This window comes from Hydractinia symbiolongicarpus, chromosome 3 (assembly GCF_029227915.1).
Source record: "Hydractinia symbiolongicarpus strain clone_291-10 chromosome 3, HSymV2.1, whole genome shotgun sequence".
In the NCBI taxonomy this organism is placed as follows: Eukaryota; Metazoa; Cnidaria; class Hydrozoa; order Anthoathecata; family Hydractiniidae; genus Hydractinia; species Hydractinia symbiolongicarpus.
This window is the reverse complement of record NC_079877.1, coordinates 30256164-30275965: the sequence shown is the minus strand read 5'-3', so window position 1 is coordinate 30275965 and position 19802 is coordinate 30256164. Positions and strand designations below refer to the sequence as shown.

Below are 19802 nucleotides of genomic sequence, written 5' to 3'. Positions count from 1 at the left end.
TCAAGTAAACCAAAAATGGCTTATGCTGACATTAGCAGGAAGGTTTTTGCTCTAACCAATTAACCTAAGATCCGAAGTCTTAAGTCTGTCCGTTGACAAGTAAACTTTGACAAGTCTACATTGCGTGGGTACAATAATGAAACGTCGAAAATTATACTCTTGTGAGTAAAATGTTAAAAATTAAGCAATTATCAAGAAAAATGTTGAACATGACTGTAAGAACGTTTCATTCGGACTATCGCTCTTAACAAGCTGTAAATCCAAATCTCCTGTCGTTTAAACGCTTTAGATCTCTGTTTCGAAAAATAAACGAAATTTTCCGCAAAATCAAGTGGTACAAGTGACACTTTTCCCCAATGCGACAAAGACTTGTTGATTATACTTTTTTTAAATTTGCGTCTTTCTGGGGACGAAGTTTTTAAGCGTAATCAATATCCTCTGTCCAAGGAAATTTCCGGTCATGCGATATAAGATGACAGGAGCGAGATTCGAACTCGCGCCACCGAAGTGACTGGTGCCTTAAAATAGCGCCTTAGACCGCTCGGCCATCCTGCATGGTTTTTCAAAAACATAATGTGGACGAGCGTGCAGAAAAAATAGTATTTACGCGTATTTAAGCACTAGATGACATGTAAAAATGACCGAAATGTATGAAAAATTCAAATAAGTAAGTGACGCAAATTAATACGTTGATACCCAACCAGCTCCGCATATTCCATTGCAAGTGTATTCGTCCCGTGACTTTTCATCAATTTAGAGAGTTTTGCCTGATTGTGGGCGGAAATACCTGCACAGTCAAGCAGTTTTAGCGGTCCCGTCCTGCATGCAAGCGAAACTTGTGATACATCCTTTTTAAACGTTCGCGCATTTCTCTAGGCAAAATAGTTAAGCGAAAATAAAAACGTTTGTCCGACGTACTTTTCAGACATGTATGATTAGTTGACAGGAGCGAGATTCAAACCCGCGACACCGCAGTGACTGGTGCCTAAAACCAGCGCCTTAGACCGCTCGGCCATCCTGCCTTATTTTTAAGATATAAAATCCCCGTCCCAAAAAAGTTCAAGTAAACCAAAATTGGCTTATTCTGACATTAGCAGGAAGCTTTTTGCTCTAACCAATTAACCTAAAATCCGAAGTCCTAAGTCTGTCCCTCGACAAGTAAACTTTGACAAGTTCACATTGCGTGGGTACAATAATGAAACGCCGAAAATTATACTCTTGTGGGTTAAATGTGAAATATTATGCAATTATCAAGAAAAATGTTGAACATGACTGTAAGACCGTTTCATTCGGACAATCGCTCTTAACAAGCTGTAAATCCAAATCTCCTGTCGTTTAAACGCTTTAGATCTCTGTTTCGAAAAATAAACGCAATTTTCCTCAAAATCAAGTGGTACAAGTGACATTTTTCCCCAATGCGACAAAAACTTATTAATTATACTTTTTCTAAAATTTGCGTCTTTCTGGGGAAGAAGTTTTTAAGCGCAATCAATATTCTCTGTCCGAGGACATTTCCGGTCATGCGATATGAGATGACAGAAGCGAGATTCGAACTCGCGCCACCGAAGTGACTGGTGCCTTAAACCAGCGCCTTAGACCGCTCGGCCATCCTGTCCGGTTTTTCAAATACATAATGTCGACGAGCGTGCAGAGAAAATAGTATTTACGCGTACTTAAGCAGTAGATGACATGTAAAAATGACCGAAATGTATGAAAAATTCAAATAAGTAAGTGACGCAAAATAATACGTTGATACCCAAACAGCTCCGCACATTCCATCGCAAGTGTATTCGTCCCGTGACTTTTCATCAATTCAGAGCGTTTTGCCTGATTGTGGGCGGAATTACCTGCACAGTCAAGCAGTTTTAGCGATCCCGTCCTGCATGCAAGCGAAACTTGTGAAACATCCTTTTTAACCGTTCGCGCATTTTTCTAGGCGAAATAGTTAAGCGGAAATAAAAACGTTTGTCCGACGTACTTTTCAGACATGTATTATTAGTTGACAGGAGCGAGATTCAAACTCGCGCCACCGAAGTGACTGGTGCCTAAAACCAGCGCCTTAGACCGCTCAGCCATCCTGCCTTATTTTAAGATATAAAATCCCCGTCCCAAAAAAGTTCAAGTAAACCAAAAATTGCTTATTCTGACATTAGCAGGAAGGTTTTTGCTCTAACTAATTAACCTAAGATCCGAAGTCCTAAGTCTGTCCCTTGACAAGTAAACTTTGACAAGTTCACATTGCGTGGGTACAATAATGAAACGCCGAAAATTATACTCTTGTGAGTAAAATGTTAAAAATCATGCAATTATCAAGAAAAATGTTGAACATGACTGTAAGACCGTTTCATTCGGACAATCGCTCTTAACAAGCTGTAAATCCAAATCTCCTGTCGTTTAAACGCTTTAGATCTCTGTTTCGTAAAATAAACGAAATGCTCCGCAAACTCAAGTGGTACAAGTGCCATTTTTCCCCAATGCGACGAAGACTTGTTAATTATACTTTTTTTAAATTTGCGTCTATCTGGAGACAAAGTTTTTAAGTGCAATCAATATCCTCTGTCCGAGGACATTTACGGACATGCCATATAAGATGACAGGAGCGAGATTCGAACTCGCGCCACCGAAGTGACTGGTGCCTTAAACCAGCGCCTTAGACCGCTCGGCCATCCTGCCCGGTTTTTCAAAAACATAATGTGGACAAGCGTGCAGAAAAAATAGTATTTACGCGTATTTAAGCACTAGATGACATGTAAAAATGACCGAAATGTATGAAAAATTCAAATAAGTAAGTGACGCAAATTAATACGTTGATACCCAAATCCATTGCAAGGGTATTCGTCCCGTGACTCTTCATCAATTAAGAGAGTTTTGCCTGATTGTGGGCGGAATTTCCTGCACAGTCAAGCAGTTTTAGCGATCCCGTCCTGCATGCAAGCGAAACTTGTGAAACATCCTTTTTAACCGTTCGCGCATTTTTCTAGGCGAAATAGTTAAGCGGAAATAAAAACGTTTGTCCGACGTACTTTTCAGACATGTAATATTAGTTGACAGGAGCGAGATTCGAACTCGCACCACCGAAGAGACTGGTGCCTAAAACCAGCGCCTTAGACCGCTCGGCCATCCTGCCTACTTTTTAAGATATAAAGTCCCCGTCCCAAAAAAGTTCAAGTAAACCAAAAAAGGCTTATGCTGACATTAGCAGGAAAGTTTTTGCTCTAACTAATTAACCTAAGATCCGAAGTCCTAAGTCTGTCCGTTGACAAGTAAACTTTGACAAGTTCACAATGCGTGGGTACAATAATGAAACGCCGAAAATTATACTCTTGTGGGTTAAATGTTAAAAATTATGCAATTGTCAAGAAATATGTTGAACATGACTGTAAGAACGCTTCATTCGGACAATCGCTCTTAACAAGCTGTAAATCCAAATCTCCTGTCGTTTAAGCGCTTTAGATCTCTGGTTCGAAAAATAAACGAAATTTTCCGCAAAATCAAGTGGTACAAGTGAAATTTTTCCCCAATGCGACAAAATCTTATTAATTATACTTTTTCTAAAATTTGCGTCTTTCTGGGGACGAAGTTTTTAAGCGTAGTCAATATTCTCTGTCCGAGGACATTTCCGGTCATGCGATATAAGATGACAGGAGCGAGATTCGAACTCGCGCCACCGAAGTGACTGTTGCCTTAAACCAGCGCCTTAGACCGCTCGGCCATCCTGCCCGGTTTTTAAAATACATAATGTCGACGAGGGTGCAGAGCAAAAAAGTATTTACGCGTATTTAAGCACTAGATGACATGTAAAAATGACCGAAATGTATGAAAAATTCAAATAAGTAAGTGACGCAAAATAATACGTTGATACCCAACCAGCTCTGCACATTCCATTGCAAGTGTATTCGTCCCGTGACTCTTCATCAATTAAGAGAGTTTTGCCTGATTGTGGGCGGAATTACCTGCACAGTCAAGCAGTTTTAGCGATTCCGTCCTGCATGCAAGCGAAACTTGTGATACTTCCTTTTTAAACGTTCGTGCATTTTTCTAGGCAAAATAGTTAAGCGGAAATAAAAACGTCTGTCCGACGTACTTTTCAGACATGTATGATTAGTTGACAGGAGCGAGATTCGAACTCGCGCCACCAAAGTGACTGGTGCCTAAAACCAGCGCCTTAGACCGCTCGGCCATCCTGCCTACTTTTTAAGATATAAAATCCCCGTCCCAAAAAAGTTCAAGTAAACCAAAAATGGCTTATGGTGACATTAGCAGGAAAGTTTTTGCTCTAACCAATTAACCTAAGATCCGAAGTCCTAAGTCTGTCAGTTGACAAGTAAACTTTGACAAGTTCACATTGCGTGGGTACAATAATGAAACGCCGAAAATTATACTCTTGTGGCTTAAATGTTAAAAATTATGCAATTATCCAGAAATATGTTGAACATGACTGTAAGAACGTTTCATTCGGACAATCGCTCTTAACAAGTTGTAAATCGAAATCTCCTGTCGTTTAGGCGCTTTAGATCTCTGTTTCGAAAATTAAATGAAATTTTCCGCAAAATCAAGTGGTACAAGTGACAATTTTCCCCAATGCGACAAAGACTTGTTAATTATACTTTTTTTCTAAAATTTGCGTCTTTCCCGGGACGAAGTTTTTAAGCGTAATCAATATTCTCTGTCCCATGATATTTCCGGACATGCGATATAAGATGACAGGAGCGAGATTCGAACTCGCGTCACCGAAGTGACCAGCGCCTTAGACCGCTCGGCCATACTGCCCGGTTTTTCAAATACATAATGTGGACGAGAGTGCAAGGAAAATAGTATTTACGCGTATTTAAGCAGTAGATGACATGTAAAAATGACCGAAATATATGGAATGTTGAAATAAGTAAGTGACGCAAAATAATACATTGATACCCAACCAGCTCTGCCCATTCCATTGCAAGTGTATTCGTCCCGTGACTTTTCATCAATTTAGAGAGTTTTGCCTGATTGTGGGCGGAAATACCTGCACAGTCAAGCAGTTTTAGCGATCCCGTCCTGCATGCAAGCGAAACTGGTGATACATCCTTTTTAAACGTTCGCGCATTTTTCTAGGCAAAATAGTTAAGCGGAAATAAAAACGTTTGTCCGACGTACTTTTCAGACATGTATGATTAGTTGACAGGAGCGAGATTCGAACTCGCGCCACCGAAGTGACTGGTGCCTAAAACCAGCGCCTTAGACCTCTCGGCCATCCTGCCTTTTTTTTAAGATATAAAATCCCCGTCCCAAAAAAGTTCAAGTAAACCAAAAATGGCTTATTCTGACATTAGCAGGAAGGTTTTTGCTCTAACCAATGAACCTAAGATCCGAAGTCCTAAGTCTGTCCCTTGACAAGTAAACTTTGACAAGTTCACATTGCGTGGGTAGAATAATGAAGCGCCGAAAATTATATTCCTGTGGGTTAAATGTTAAAAATTATGCAATTATCAAGAAATATGTTGAACATGACTGTAAGAACGTTTCATTCGGACAATTGCTCTTAACAAGTTGTAAATCGCAATCTCCTTTCGTTTAAGAGGTTTAGATCTCTGTTTCGAAAAATAAACGAAATTTTCCGCAAAATCAAGTGGTACAAGTGCCATTTTTCCCCAATGCGACAAAGACTTGTTAATTATACTTTTTCTAAAATTTTCGCCTTTCTGGGGACGAAGTTTTTAAGCGTAATCAATATTCTCTGTCCGAGGACATTTCCGGTTATGCGATATAAGATGACAGGAGCGAGATTCGAACTCGCTCCACCGAAGTGACTGGTGCCTTAAACCAGCGCCTTAGACCGCTCGGCCATCCTGTCCGGTTTTTCAAATACATAATGTCGACAAGCGTGCAGAGAAAATAGTATTTACGCGTATTTAAGCACTAGATGACATGTAAAAATGACCAAAATATATGAAAAATTCAAATAAGTAAGTGACGCAAAATAATACGTTGATACCCAACCAGCTCTGCCCATTCCATTGCAAATGCATTCGTCCCGTGACTTTTTATATATTTAGAGAGTTTTGCCTGATTGTGGGCGGAATTACCTGCACAGTCAAGCAGTTTTAGTGATCCCGTCCTGCATGCAAGCGAAACTTGTGAAACATCCTTTTTAAACGTTCGCGCTTTTTCCTAGGCAAAATAGTTAAGCAGAAATAAAAACGTTTGTTCGATATACTTTTCAGACATGTTTGATCAGTTGACAGGAACGAGATTCGAACTCGCGCCACCGAAGTGACTGGTGCCTAAAACCAGCGCCTTAGACCTCTGGGTCATCTTGCCTTATTTTTAAGTTATAAAATCCCCGTCCCAAAGAAAAACAAAAAAAGTTCAAGTAAACCAAAAATGGCTTATTCTGACATTAGCAGGAAGTTTTTTGCTCTGACCAATTAACTTAAGATCCGACGTCCTAAGTCTGTCCATTTACAAGTAAACTTTGACAAGTTCACATTGCGTAGGTACAATAATCAAACGCCGAAAATTATAGTCTTGTGGGTTAAATGTTAAATATTATGCAATTATCAAGAAAAATGTTCAACATGACTGTAAGACCGTTTCATTCGAACTACCGCTCTTAACAAGCTGTAAATCCAAATCTCCTGTCCTTTAAACGCTTTAGATCTCTATTTCGTAAAATAAACGAAATTTTCCGCAAAATCAAGTGGTACAAGTGACATTTTTCCCCAATGCGACAAACACTTATTAATTATACTTTTTCTCAAATCTGCGTCTTTCTGGGGACGAAGTTTTTAAGCGTAATCAATATTCTCTGCGATATAAGATGACAGGAGCGAGATTCGAACTCGCGCCACCGAAGTGACTGGTGCCTTAAACCAGCGCCTTAGACCGCTCGGCCATCCTGCCCGGTTTTTCAAATACATAATGTGGACGAGAGTGCAAGGAAAATAGTATTTACGCGTATTTAAGCAGTAGATGACATGTAAAAATGACCGAAATATATGGAATATTGAAATAAGTAAGTGACGCAAAATAATACGTTGATACCAAACCAGCTCTGCCCATTCCATTGCAAGTGTATTCGTCCCGTGACTTTTCATCAATTAAGAGAGTTTTGCCTGATTGTGGGCGGAAATACCTGCACAGTCAAGCAGTTTTAGCGATCCCGTCCTGCATGCAAGCGAAACTTGTGATACATCCTTTTTAAACGTTCGCGCATTTTTCTAGGCAAAATAGTTAAGCGGAAATAAAAACGTTTGTCTGACGTACTTTTCAGACATGTATGATTAGTTGACAGGAGCGAGATTCGAACTCGCGCCACCGAAGTGACTGGTGCCTAAAACCAGCGCCTTAGACCGCTCGGCCATCCTGCCTTTTTTTAAGATATAAAATCCCCGTCCCAAAAAAATTCAAGTAAACCAAAAATGGCTTATTCTGACATTAGCAGGAAGGTTTTTGCTCTAACCAATGAACCTAAGATCCGAAGTCCTAAGTCTGTCCCTTGACAAGTAAACTTTGACAAGTTCACATTGCGTGGGTACAATAATGAAACGCCGAAAATTATACTCTTGTGGGTTAAATGTTAAATATTATGCAATTATCAAGAAAAATGTTGAACATGACTGTAACACCGTTTCATTCGGACTATCGCTCTTAACAAGCTGTAAATCCAAATCTTCTGTCGTTTAAACGCTTTAGATCTCTGTTTCGAAAAATAACCGAAATTTTCCGCAAAATCAAGTGGTACAAGTGACATTTTTCCCCAATGCGACAAACACTTATTAATTATACCTTTTCTAAAATTTGCGTCTTTCTGGGGACGAAATTTTTAAGCGTAATCAATATTCTCTGACCGAGGACATTTCCGGTCATGCGATATAAGATGACAGAAGCGAAATTCGAACCCGCGCCACCAAAGTGACTGGTGCCTTAAACCAGCGCCTTAGACCGCTCGGCCATCCTGCCCGGTTTTTCAAATACATAATGTCGACGAGCGTGCAGAGAAAATAGTATTTACGCGTATTTAAGCACTAGATGACATGTAAAAATGACCGAAATCAATGAAAAATTCAAATAAGTAAGTGACGCAAAATAATACGTTGATACCCAACCAGCTCTCCACATTCCATTGCAAGTTCATTCGTCCCGTGACTCTTCATCAATTAAGAGAGTTTTGCCTGATTGTGGGCGGAATTACCTGCACAGTCAAGCAGTTTTAGCGATCCCGTCCTGCATGCAAGCGAAACTTGTGATACATCCTTTTTAAACGTTCGAGCATTTTTCTAGCGAAAATGGTTAAGCGAAATGAAAACGTTTGACCGACGTACTTTTCAGACATGTAAGATTAGTTGACAGGAGCGAGATTCGAACTCGCGCCACCAAAGTGACTGGTGCCTAAAACCAGCGCCTTAGACCGCTCGGCCATCCTGCCTACTTTTTAAGATATAAAGTCCCCATCCCAAAAAAGTTCAAGTAAACCAAAAATGGCTTATGCTGACATTAGCAGGAAAGTTTTTGCTCTAACCAATTAACCTAAGATCCGAAGTCCTAAGTCTGTCCGTTGACAAGTAAACTTTGACAAGTTCACATTGTGTGGGTACAATAATGAAGCGCCGAAAATTATACTCTTGTGGGTTAAATGTTAAAAATTATGCAATTATCAAGAAATATGTTGAACATGACTGTAAGAACGTTTCATTCGGACAATTGCTCTTAACAAGCTGTAAATCCAAATCTCCTGTCGTTTAAACGGTTTAGATCTCTGTTTCGAAAAATAAACGAAATTTTCCGCAAAATCAAGTGGTACAATTGACATTTTCTCCCAATGCGACAAAGTCTTTTTAATTATACTTTTTCTAAAGTTGCGTCTTTCTGGGGACGAAGTTTTTAAGCGTAATCAATATTCTCTGTTCGAGGACATTTCCGGTCATGCGATATAAGATGACAGGAGCGAGATTCGCACTCGCGCCACCGAAGTGACTGGTGCCTTAAACCAGCGCCTTAGATCGCTCGGCCATCCTGCCCGGTTTTTCAAATACATAATGTCGACAAACGTGCAGAGAAAATATTATTTACGCGTATTTAAGCACTAGATGACATGTAAAAATGACCAAAATGTATGAAAAATTCAAATAAGTAAGTGACGCAAAATAATACGTTGATACCCAACCAGCTTTGCACATTCCATTGCAAGTGTATTCGTCCCGTGACTTTTCATCAATTTAGAGAGTTTTGACTGATTGTGGGCGGAAATACCTGCACAGTCAAGCAGTTTTAGCGATCCCGTCCTGCATGCAAGCGAAACTTGTGATACATCCTTCTTAAACGTTCGCGCATTTTTCTAGGCAAAATGGTTAAGCGAAAATAAAAACGTTTGTCCGACGTACTTTTCAGACTTGTATAATTAGTTGACAGGAGCAAGATTCGAACTCGCGCCACCGAAGTGACTGGTGCCTAAAACCAGCGCCTTAGACCTCTGGCCCATCCTGCCTTATTTTTAAGATATAAAATCCCCGACCCAAAAAAGTTCAAGTAAACCAAAAATGGCTTATTCTGACATTAGCAGGAAGGTTTCTGCTCTGACCAATTAACTTAAGATCCGACGTCCTAAGTCTGTCCCTTGACAAGTAAACTTTGACAAGTTCACATTGCGTAGGTACAATAATCAAACGCCGAAAATTATACACTTGTGGGTTAAATGTTAAATATTATGCAATTATCAAGAAAATTGTTTAACATGACTGTAAGACCGTTTCATTCAGACTATCGCTCTTAACAAGCTGTAAATCCAAATCTCCTGTCTTTTAAACGCTTTAGATCTCTATTTCGTAAAATAAACGAAATTTTTCGCAAAATCAAGTGGTACAAGTGTCACTTTTCCTCAATGCGACAAAGACTTGTTAATTATATATTTTCTAAAATTTGCGTCTTTCTGGGGACGAAGGTTTTAAGCGTAATCAATATTCTCTGTCCGAGGACATTTCCGGTCATGCGATATAAGATGACAGGAGCGAAATTCGAACTCGCGCCACCGAAGTGACTGGTGCCTAAAACCAGCGCCTTAGACCGCTCGGCCATCCTACCCGGTTTTTCAAATACATAATGTCGACGAGCGTGCAGAGAAAATAGTATTTACGTGTATTTAAGCACTAGATGACATGTAAAAATAACCGAAATGAATGAAAAATTCAAATTAGTAAGTGACGCAAAATAATACGTTGATACCCCACCAGCTCTGCACATTCCATTGCAAGTGTATTCGTCCCGTGACTTTTCATCAATTTAGAGAGTTTTGACTGATTGTGGGCGGAAATACCTGCACAGTCAAGCAGTTTTAGCGATCCCGTCCTGCATGCAAGCGAAACTTGTGATACATCCTTCTTAAACGTTCGCGCATTTTTCTAGGCAAAATGGTTAAGCGAAAATAAAAACGTTTGTCCGACGTACTTTTCAGACTTGTATAATTAGTTGACAGGAGCAAGATTCGAACTCGCGCCACCGAAGTGACTGGTGCCTAAAACCAGCGCCTTAGACCTCTGGCCCATCCTGCCTTATTTTTAAGATATAAAATCCCCGACCCAAAAAAGTTCAAGTAAACCAAAAATGGCTTATTCTGACATTAGCAGGAAGGTTTTTGCTCTGACCAATTAACTTAAGATCCGACGTCCTAAGTCTGTCCCTTGACAAGTAAACTTTGACAAGTTCACATTGCGTAGGTACAATAATCAAACGCCGAAAATTACACACTTGTGGGTTAAATGTTAAATATTATGCAATTATCAAGAAAATTGTTTAACATGACTGTAAGACCGTTTCATTCAGATTATCGCTCTTAACAAGCTGTAAATCCAAATCTCCTGTCTTTTAAATGCTTTAGATCTCTATTTCGTAAAATAAACGAAATTTTCCGCAAAATCAAGTGGTACAAGTGACATTCTCCCCAATGCGACAAAGACTTATTAATTATACTTTTTCCAAAATTTGCGTCTTTCTGGGGACGAAGGTTTTAAGCGTAATCAATATTCTCTGTCCGAGGACATTTCCGGTCATGCCATATAAGATGACAGGAGCGAGATTCGAACTCGCGCCACCGAAGTGACTGGTGCCTTAAACCAGCGCCTTAGACCGCTCGGCCATCCTACCCGGTTTTTCAAATACATAATGTCGACGAGCGGGCAGAGAAAATAGTATTTACGCGTATTTAAGCACTAGATGACATGTAAAAATGACCGAAATGAATGAAAAATTCAAATTAGTAAGTGACGCAAAATAATACGTTGATACCCAACCAGCTCTGCACATTCCATTGCAAGTTCATTCGTCCCGTGACTCTTTATCAATTAAGAGAGTTTTGCCTGATTATGGGCGGAATTACCTGCACAGTCAAGAAGTTTTAGCGATCCCGTCCTGCATGCAAGCGAAACTTGTGATACATCCTTTTTAAACGTTCGCGCATTTTTCTAGGCAAAATAGTTAAGCGGAAATAAAAACGTTTGACCGACGTACTTTTCAGACATGTATGATTAGTTGACAGGAGCGAGATTCGAACTCGTGCCACCAAAGTGACTGGTGCCTAAAACCAGCGCCTTAGACTGCTCGGCCATCCTGCCTACTTTTTAAGATATAAAGTCCCCGTCCCAAAAAAGTTCAAGTAAACCAAAAATGGTTTATGCTGACATTAGCAGGAAAGTTTTTGCTCTAACCAATTAACCTAAGATCCGAAGTCCTAAGTCTGTCCGTTGACAAGTAAACTTTGACAAGTTCACATTGCGTGGGTACAATAATGAAGCGCCGAAAATTATACTCTTGTGGGTTAAATGTTAAAAATTATGCAATTATCAAGAAATATGTTGAACATGACTGTAAGAACGTTTCATTCGGACAATTGCTCTTAACAAGCTGTAAATCGAAATCTCCTGTCGTTTAAGCGCTTTAGATCTCTGTTTCGAAAAATAAACGAAATTTGCCGCAAAATCAAGTGGTACAAGTGCCATTTTTCCCCAATGCGACAAAGACTTGTTAATTATACTTTTTCTAAAATTTTCGGCTTTCTGGGGACGAAGTTTTGAAGCGTAATCAATATTCTCTGTCCGAGGCCATTTCCGGTCATGCCATATAAGATGACAGGAGCGAGATTCGAACTCGCGCCACCGAAGTGACTGGTGCCTTAAACCAGCGCCTTAGACCGCTCGGCCATCCTACCCGGTTTTTCAAATACATAATGTCGACGAGCGTGCAGAGAAAATAGTATTTACGCGTATTTAAGCACTAGATGACATGTAAAAATGACCGAAATGAATGAAAAATTCAAATTAGTAAGTGACGCAAAATAATACGTTGATACCCAACCAGCTCTGCACATTCCATTGCAAGTTCATTCGTCCCGTGACTCTTTATCAATTAAGAGAGTTTTGCCTGATTATGGGCGGAATTACCTGCACAGTCAAGAAGTTTTAGCGATCCCGTCCTGCATGCAAGCGAAACTTGTGATACATCCTTTTTAAACATTCGCGCATTTTTCTAGGCAAAATAGTTAAACGGAAATAAAAACGTTTGACCGACGTACTTTTCAGACATGTATGATTAGTTGACAGGAGCGAGATTCGAACTCGCGCCACCAAAGTGACTGGTGCCTAAAACCAGCGCCTTAGACCGCTCGGCCATCATGCCTTCTTTTTAAGATATAAAGTCCCCGTCCCAAAAAAGTTCAAGTAAACCAAAAATGGCTTATGCTGACATTAGCAGGAAAGTTTTTGCTCTAACCAATTAACCTAAGATCCGAAGTCCTAAATCTGTCCGTTGACAAGTAAACTTTGACAAGTTCACATTGCGTGGGTACAGTAATGAAGCGCCGAAAATTATACTCCTGTGAGTTAAATGTTAAAAATTATGCAATTATCAAGAATTATGTTGAACATGACTGTAGGAACGTTTCATTCGGACAATTGCTCTTAACAAGCGGTAAATCGAAATCTCCTGTCGTTTAAGCGCTTTAGATCTCTGTTTCGAAAAATAAACAAAATTTTCCGCAAAATCAACTGGTACAAGTGACATTTTTCCCCAATGCGACAAACACTTATTAATTATACTTTTTCTCAAATTTGCGTCTTTCTGGGGACGAAGTTTTTAAGCGTAATCAATATTCTCTGTCCGAGGACATTTCCGGTAATGCGATATAAGATGACAGGAGCGAAATTCGAACTCGCGCCACCGAAGTGACTGGTGCCTTAAACCAGCGCCTTAGACTGCTCGGCCATCCTGCCCGGTGTTTCAAATACATAATGTCGACGAGCGTGCAGAGAAAATAGTATTTACGCGTATTTAAGCACTAGATGACATGTAAAAATGACCGAAATGAATGAAAAATTCAAATAAGTAAGTGACGCAAAATAATACGTTGATACCCAACCAGCTCCGCACATTCCATTGCAAGTTCATTCGTCCCGTGACTCTTCATCAATTAAGAGAGTTTTGCCTGATTGACGGCGGAATTACCTGCACAGTCGAGCAGTTTTAGCGATCCCGTCCTGCATGCAAGCGAAACTTGTGATACATCCTTTTTAAACGTTCGCGCATTTTTCTAGGCAAAATAGTTAAGCGGAAATAAAAACGTTTGACCGACGTACTTTTCAGACATGTATGATTAGTTGACAGTAGCGAGATTCGAACTCGTGCCACCAAAGTGACTGGTGCCTAAAACCAGCGCCTTAGACCGCTCGGCCATCCTGCCTACTTTTTAAGATATAAAGTCCCCGTCTTAAAAAAGTTCAAGTAAACCAAAAATGGTTTATGCTGACATTAGCAGGAAAGTTTTTGCTATAACCAATTAACCTAAGATCCGAAGTCCTAAGGCTGTCCGTTGAGAAGTAAACTTTGACAAGTTCACATTGAGTGGGTACAATAATGAAGCGCCGAAAATTATACTCTTGTGGGTTAAGTGTTAAAAATTATGCAATTATCAAGAAATATGTTGAACATGACTGTAAGAACGTTTCATTCGGACAATTGCTCTTAACAAGCTGTAAATCGAAATCTCCTGGTGTTTAAGCGCTTTAGATCTCTGTTTCGAAAAATAAACGAAATTTGCCGCAAAATCAAGTGGTACAAGTGCCATTTTTCCCCAATGCGACAAAGACTTGTTAATTATACTTTTTCTAAAATTTTCGGCTTTCTGGGGACGAAGTTTTTAAGCGTAATCAATATTCTCTGTCCGAGGACATTTCCGGTCATGCGATATAAGATGACAGGAGCGAGATTCGAACTCGCGCCACCGAAGTGACTGGTGCCTTAAACCAGCGCCTTAGACCGCTCGGCCATCCTGCCCGGTTTTTCAAATACATAATGTCGACAAGCGTGCAGAGAAAATAGTATTTACGCGTATTTAAGCACTAGATGACATGTAAAAATGACCAAAATGTATGAAAAATTCACATAAGTAAGTGACGCAAAATAATACGTTGATACCCAACCAGCTCTGCCCATTCCATTGCAAGTGCATTCGCCCCGTGACTTTTCATCTATTTAAAAAGTTTTGCCTGATTGTGGGCGGAAATACCTGCACAGTCAAGCAGTTTTAGCGATCCTGTCCTCCATGCAAGCGAAACTTGTGATACATCCTTCTTAAACGTTCGCGCATTTTTCTAGGCAAAATGGTTAAGCGAAAATAAAAACGTTTGTCCGACGTACTTTTCAGACATGTATGATTAGTTGACAGGAGCGAGATTCGAACTCGCGCCACCGAAGTGACTGGTGCCTAAAACCAGCGCCTTAGACCGCTCGGCCATCCTGCCTTTTTTTTAAGATATAAAATCCCCGTCCCAAAAAAGTTCAAGTAAACCAAAAATGGCTTATTCTGACATTAGGAGGAAGGTTTTTGCTCTGACCAATTAACTTAAGATCCGACGTCCTAAGTCTGTCCCTTGACAAGTGAACTTTGACAAGTTCACATTGCGTAGGTACAATAATCAAACGCCGAAAATTATACTCTTGTGGGTTAAATGTTAAATATTATGCAATTATCAAGAAAAATGTTTAACATGACTGTAAGACCGTTTCTTTCGGACTATCGCTCTTAACAAGCTGTAAATCCAAATCTCCTGTGGTTTAAACGCCTTAGATCTCTATTTCGTAAAATAAACGAAATTTTCCGCAAAATCAAGTGGTACAAGTGACATTTTTCCCCAATGCGACAAAGACTTATTAATTATACTTTTTCTAAAATTTGCGTCTTTCTGGGGACGAAGTTTTTAGGCGTAATCAATATTCTCTGTCCGAGGACATTTCCGGTCATGCGATATAAGATGACAGGAGCGAAATTCGAACTCGCGCCACCGAAGTGACTGGTGCCTTAAACCAGCGCCTTAGACCGCTCGGCCATCCTGCCCGGTTTTTCAAATACATATTGTCGACGAGCGTGCAGAGAAAATAGTATTTACGCGTATTTAAGCAGTAGATGACATGTAAAAATGACCGAAATGAATGAAAAATTCAAATAAGTAAGTGACGCAAAATAATACGTTGATACCCAACCAGCTCTGCACATTCCATTGCAAGTTCATTCGTCCCGTGACTCTTCATCAATTAAGAGAGTTTTGCCTGATTGTGGGCGGAATTACCTGCACAGTCAAGAAGTTTTAGCGATCCCGTCCTGCATGCAAGCGAAACTTGTGATACATCCTTTTTAAACGTTCTCGCATTTTTCTAGGCAAAATAGTTAAGCGGAAATAAAAACTTTTGACCGACGTACTTTTCAGACATGTATGATTAGTTGACAGGAGCGAGATTCGAACTCGCGCCACCAAAGTGACTGGTGCCTAAAACCAGCGCCTTAGACCCCTCGGCCATCATGCCTACTTTTTAAGATATAAAGTCCCCGTCCCAAAAAAGTTCAAGTAAACCAAAAATGGCTTATGCTGACATTAGCAGGAAAGTTTTTGCTCTAACCAATTAACCTAAGATCCGAAGTCCTAAATCTGTCCGTTGACAAGTAAACTTTGACAAGTTCACATTGCGTGGGTACAATAATGAAGCGCCGAAAATTATACTTTTGTGAGTTGAATGTTAAAAATTATGCAATTATCAAGAAATATGTTGAACATGACTGTAAGAACGTTTCATTCGGACAATTGCTCTTAACAAGCGGTAAATAGAAATCTCCTGTCGTTTAAGCGCTTTAGATCTCTGTTTCGAAAAATAAACGAAATTTTCGGCAAAATCAAGTGGTACAAGTGCCATTTTTCCCCAATGCGACAAAGACTTGTTAATTATACTTTTTCTAAAATTTGCGTCTTTCTGGGGACGAAGTTTTTAAGCGTAATCAATATCCTCTGTCCGAGGACATTTCCGGTCATGCGATATAAGATGACATGAGCGAGATTCGAACTCGCGCCACCGAAGTGACCAGCGCCTTAGACCGCTCGGCCATCCTGCCTGGTTTTTCAAATTCACAATGTGAACGAGCGTGCAGAAAAAATAGTATTTACGCGTATTTAAGCACTAGATGACATGTAAAAATAACCGAAATGTATGAAAGATTCAAATAAGTAAGTGACGCAAAATAAAAACGTTTGTCCGACGTACTTTTCAGACATGTATGATTAGTTGACAGGAGCGAGATTCGAACTCGCGCCACCGAAGTGACTGGTGCCTAAAACCAGCGCCTTAGACCGCTCGGGCATCCTGCCTACTTTTTAAGATATAAAGTCTCCGTCCCAAAAAAGTTCAAGTAAACCAAAAATGTCTTATGCTGACATTAGCAGGAAGGTTTTTGCTCTAACCAATTAACCTAAGCTCCAAAGACCTAAGTCTGTCCGTTGACAAGTAAACTTTGACAAGTTCACATTGCGTGGGTACAATATACAAACGCCGAAAATTGTACTCTTGTGGGTTAAATGTTAAAAATTATTCAATTATCAAGAAATATGTTGAACATGACTGTAAGAACATTTCATTCGGACTATAGCTCTTAACAAGCTGTAAATCGAAATCACCTGTCGTTTAAGCGCTTTAGATCTCTGTTTCGAAAAATAAACGAAATTTTCCGAAGAATCAAGTGGTACAAGTGACATTTTTCCCCAATGCGACAAAGACTTGTTAATTATACTTTTTCTAAAATTTGCGTCTTTCTGGGGACGAAGTTTTTAAGCGTAATCAATATTCTCTGTCCCAGGACATTTCAGGTCATGCGATATAAGATGACAGGAGCGAGATTCGAACTCGCGCCACCGAAGTGACTGGTGCCTATAACCAGCGCCTTAGACCGCTCGGCCATGCTGCCTACCTTTTAAGATATAAAGTCCCCGTCCCAAGAAAGTTCAAGTAAACCAAAATTGGCTTATGCTGACATTAGCAGGAAGGTTTTTGCTCTAATCAATTAACCTAAGATCCGAAGTCCTAAGTCTGTCCGTTGACAAGTAAATTTTGACATGTTCACATTGCGTGGGTACAATAATGAAACGCCGAAAATTATACTCTTGTGGGTTAAATGTTAAAAATTATGCAATTATCAAGAAAAATGTTGAACATGACTGTAAGAACGTTTCATTCGGACTATCGCTCTTAACAAGCTGTAAATCGAAATCTCCTGTCGTTTAAACGCTTTAGATCTCTGTTTCGAAAAATAAACGAAATTCAAGTGGTACAAGTGACATTTTTCCCCAATGCGACAAAGACTTGTTAATTATACTTTTTCTAAAATTTGCGTCTTTCTGGGGACGAAGTTTTTAAGCGTAATCAATATTCTCTGTCCCAGGACATTTCAGGTCATGCGATATAAGATGACAGAAGCGAGATTCGAACTCGCGCCACCGAAGTGACTGGTGCCTTAAACCAGCGCCTTAGACCGCTCGGCCATCCTGCCTGGTTTTTCAAATTCATAATGTGGACGAGCGTGCAGAAAAAATAGTATTTACGCGTATTTAAGCACTAGATGACATGTAAAAATGACCGAAATGTATGAAAGATTCAAATAAGTAAGTGACGCAAAATAAAAACGTTTGTCCGACGTACTTTTCAGACATGTATGATTAGTTAACAGGAGCGAGATTCGAACTTGCGCCACCGAAATGACTGGTGCCTTAAACCAGCGCCTTATACGGCTCGGCCATCCTGCCCGTTTTTTCAATTACATAATGTGAACGAGCGTGCAGAGAAAATAGTATTTACGCGTATTTAAGCACTAGATGACATGTAAAAATGACCGTAATATATGAAAAATTCAAATAAGTAAGTGACGCACAATAATACGTTGATACCCAACCAGCTTTGCACATTCCATTGCAAGTGTATTCGTCCCGTGACTTTTCATCAATTTAGAGAGTTTTGCCTGATTGTGGGCGGAATTACCTGCACAGTCAAGCAGTTTTAGCGATCCCGTCCTGCATGCAAGCGAAACTTGTGATACATCCTTTTTACACGTTCGCGCATTTTTCTAGGCAAAATAGTTAAGCGGAAATAAAAACGTTTGTACGACGTACGTTTCAGACATGTATGATTAGTTGACAGGAGCGAGATTCGAACTCGCGCCACCGAAGTGACTAAGGCCAAAAACCAGCGCCTTAGACCGCTTGGCCATCCTGCTGATGGCTTAATCTGACATTAGCAGGAAGTTTTTTCTCTAACCAATTAACCTAAGATCCGAAGTTCTAACTCTGTCCCTTGACAAGTAAACTTTGACAAGTTCACATTTCGTGGGTACTATAATGAAACGCCGAAAATTATACTCTTGTGGGTTAAATGTTAAAAATTATGCAATTATCAAGAAAAATGTTGAACATGACTGTAAGAACGTTTCATTCGGACTATCGCTCTTAACAAGCTGTAAATCCAAATCTCCTGTCGTTTAAACCCTTTAGATCTCTGTTTCGAAAAATAAACAAAATCTTCCGCAAAATCAAGTGGTACAAGTGACATTTTTCCCCAATGCGACAAAGACTTGTTAATTATACTTTTTCTAAAATTTGCGTCTTTCTGGGGACGAAGTTTTTAAGCGTAATCAATATTCTCTGTCCGAGGACATTTCTGATCATGCGATATAAGATGACAGGAGCGAGATTCGAACTCGCGCAACCGAAGTGACTGGTGCCTTAAACCAGCTCCTTAGAACGTTCGGCCATTCTGCCAGGTTTTTCAAATACATAATGTCGACGGGCGTGCAGGGAAAATAGTATTTACGCGTATTTAAGCACTAGATGACATGTAAAAATGACCGAAATGAATGAAAAATTCAAGTAAGTAAGTGACGCAAAATAATACGTTGATACCCAACCAGCTCTGCACATTCCATCGCAAGTGTATTCGTCCCGTGACTTTTCATCAATTTAGAGAGTTTTGCCTGATTGTGGGCGGAAATACCTGCACAGTCAAGCAGTTTTAGCGGTCCCGTCCTGCATGCAAGCGAAACTAGTGAAACATCCACTTTAAACGTTCGCGCAATTTTCTAGGCAAAATAGTTAGGCGGAAATGAAAACGTTTGTCCGACGTACTTTTCAGACATGTATGATAAGTTGACAGGAGCGAGATTCGAACTCGCGCCACCGAAGTGACTGGTGCCTAAAACCAGCGCCTTAGACCGCTCGGCCATCCTGCCTTCTTTTTAAGATATAAAATCCCCGTCCCAAAAAAGTTCAAGTAAACCAAAAATGGCTTATGCTGACATTAGCAGAAAGGCTTTTGCTCTAACCAATTAACCTAAGATCCGAAGTCCTAAGTCTGTCCGTTAACAAGTAAACTTTGACATGTCCACATTGCGTGGGTACAATAATGAAACGCCGAAAATTATACTCTTGTGGGTAAAATGTTAAAACTTATGCAATTATCAAGAAATATGTTGA

At 40.0% G+C, this 19802-nt stretch overlaps 25 non-coding genes across 25 annotated transcripts; all 25 read right to left on the bottom strand.

Annotated features, from left to right (window-relative positions):
• Window positions 1-940: 940 nt before the first annotated feature.
• Trnal-uag (transfer RNA leucine (anticodon UAG)) lies at window positions 941-1022 on the bottom strand. The gene has a single exon. It is a non-coding gene; the product is annotated as a tRNA-Leu (tRNA).
• A 511-nt stretch (window positions 1023-1533) lies between these two features.
• Window positions 1534-1615, bottom strand: Trnal-aag (transfer RNA leucine (anticodon AAG)). The gene has a single exon. It is a non-coding gene; the product is annotated as a tRNA-Leu (tRNA).
• A 385-nt stretch (window positions 1616-2000) lies between these two features.
• Trnal-uag (transfer RNA leucine (anticodon UAG)) lies at window positions 2001-2082 on the bottom strand. Its single transcript has one exon. It is a non-coding gene; the product is annotated as a tRNA-Leu (tRNA).
• Window positions 2083-2591: 509 nt separating this feature from the next.
• Window positions 2592-2673, bottom strand: Trnal-aag (transfer RNA leucine (anticodon AAG)). The gene has a single exon. It is a non-coding gene; the product is annotated as a tRNA-Leu (tRNA).
• A 372-nt stretch (window positions 2674-3045) lies between these two features.
• Window positions 3046-3127, bottom strand: Trnal-uag (transfer RNA leucine (anticodon UAG)). The gene has a single exon. It is a non-coding gene; the product is annotated as a tRNA-Leu (tRNA).
• A 511-nt stretch (window positions 3128-3638) lies between these two features.
• On the bottom strand, window positions 3639-3720 carry Trnal-aag (transfer RNA leucine (anticodon AAG)). The gene is given in 2 exon segments: window positions 3639-3673; window positions 3683-3720. It is a non-coding gene; the product is annotated as a tRNA-Leu (tRNA).
• A 386-nt stretch (window positions 3721-4106) lies between these two features.
• Trnal-uag (transfer RNA leucine (anticodon UAG)) lies at window positions 4107-4188 on the bottom strand. The gene has a single exon. It is a non-coding gene; the product is annotated as a tRNA-Leu (tRNA).
• A 967-nt stretch (window positions 4189-5155) lies between these two features.
• Trnal-uag (transfer RNA leucine (anticodon UAG)) lies at window positions 5156-5237 on the bottom strand. The gene has a single exon. It is a non-coding gene; the product is annotated as a tRNA-Leu (tRNA).
• Window positions 5238-5748: 511 nt separating this feature from the next.
• Window positions 5749-5830, bottom strand: Trnal-aag (transfer RNA leucine (anticodon AAG)). The gene has a single exon. It is a non-coding gene; the product is annotated as a tRNA-Leu (tRNA).
• Window positions 5831-6797: 967 nt separating this feature from the next.
• On the bottom strand, window positions 6798-6879 carry Trnal-aag (transfer RNA leucine (anticodon AAG)). Its single transcript has one exon. It is a non-coding gene; the product is annotated as a tRNA-Leu (tRNA).
• Window positions 6880-7264: 385 nt separating this feature from the next.
• Trnal-uag (transfer RNA leucine (anticodon UAG)) lies at window positions 7265-7346 on the bottom strand. The gene has a single exon. It is a non-coding gene; the product is annotated as a tRNA-Leu (tRNA).
• Window positions 7347-7856: 510 nt separating this feature from the next.
• Window positions 7857-7938, bottom strand: Trnal-aag (transfer RNA leucine (anticodon AAG)). The gene has a single exon. It is a non-coding gene; the product is annotated as a tRNA-Leu (tRNA).
• A 384-nt stretch (window positions 7939-8322) lies between these two features.
• Trnal-uag (transfer RNA leucine (anticodon UAG)) lies at window positions 8323-8404 on the bottom strand. The gene has a single exon. It is a non-coding gene; the product is annotated as a tRNA-Leu (tRNA).
• A 1570-nt stretch (window positions 8405-9974) lies between these two features.
• Trnal-uag (transfer RNA leucine (anticodon UAG)) lies at window positions 9975-10056 on the bottom strand. Its single transcript has one exon. It is a non-coding gene; the product is annotated as a tRNA-Leu (tRNA).
• Window positions 10057-11033: 977 nt separating this feature from the next.
• On the bottom strand, window positions 11034-11115 carry Trnal-aag (transfer RNA leucine (anticodon AAG)). Its single transcript has one exon. It is a non-coding gene; the product is annotated as a tRNA-Leu (tRNA).
• Window positions 11116-11500: 385 nt separating this feature from the next.
• Trnal-uag (transfer RNA leucine (anticodon UAG)) lies at window positions 11501-11582 on the bottom strand. The gene has a single exon. It is a non-coding gene; the product is annotated as a tRNA-Leu (tRNA).
• Window positions 11583-12093: 511 nt separating this feature from the next.
• Window positions 12094-12175, bottom strand: Trnal-aag (transfer RNA leucine (anticodon AAG)). The gene has a single exon. It is a non-coding gene; the product is annotated as a tRNA-Leu (tRNA).
• A 385-nt stretch (window positions 12176-12560) lies between these two features.
• Trnal-uag (transfer RNA leucine (anticodon UAG)) lies at window positions 12561-12642 on the bottom strand. The gene has a single exon. It is a non-coding gene; the product is annotated as a tRNA-Leu (tRNA).
• A 1571-nt stretch (window positions 12643-14213) lies between these two features.
• Window positions 14214-14295, bottom strand: Trnal-aag (transfer RNA leucine (anticodon AAG)). The gene has a single exon. It is a non-coding gene; the product is annotated as a tRNA-Leu (tRNA).
• A 385-nt stretch (window positions 14296-14680) lies between these two features.
• Trnal-uag (transfer RNA leucine (anticodon UAG)) lies at window positions 14681-14762 on the bottom strand. Its single transcript has one exon. It is a non-coding gene; the product is annotated as a tRNA-Leu (tRNA).
• Window positions 14763-15273: 511 nt separating this feature from the next.
• Window positions 15274-15355, bottom strand: Trnal-aag (transfer RNA leucine (anticodon AAG)). The gene has a single exon. It is a non-coding gene; the product is annotated as a tRNA-Leu (tRNA).
• A 385-nt stretch (window positions 15356-15740) lies between these two features.
• Trnal-uag (transfer RNA leucine (anticodon UAG)) lies at window positions 15741-15822 on the bottom strand. The gene has a single exon. It is a non-coding gene; the product is annotated as a tRNA-Leu (tRNA).
• Window positions 15823-16573: 751 nt separating this feature from the next.
• Trnal-uag (transfer RNA leucine (anticodon UAG)) lies at window positions 16574-16655 on the bottom strand. Its single transcript has one exon. It is a non-coding gene; the product is annotated as a tRNA-Leu (tRNA).
• A 1093-nt stretch (window positions 16656-17748) lies between these two features.
• Trnal-aag (transfer RNA leucine (anticodon AAG)) lies at window positions 17749-17830 on the bottom strand. The gene has a single exon. It is a non-coding gene; the product is annotated as a tRNA-Leu (tRNA).
• A 1646-nt stretch (window positions 17831-19476) lies between these two features.
• On the bottom strand, window positions 19477-19558 carry Trnal-uag (transfer RNA leucine (anticodon UAG)). Its single transcript has one exon. It is a non-coding gene; the product is annotated as a tRNA-Leu (tRNA).
• Window positions 19559-19802: the final 244 nt, after the last annotated feature.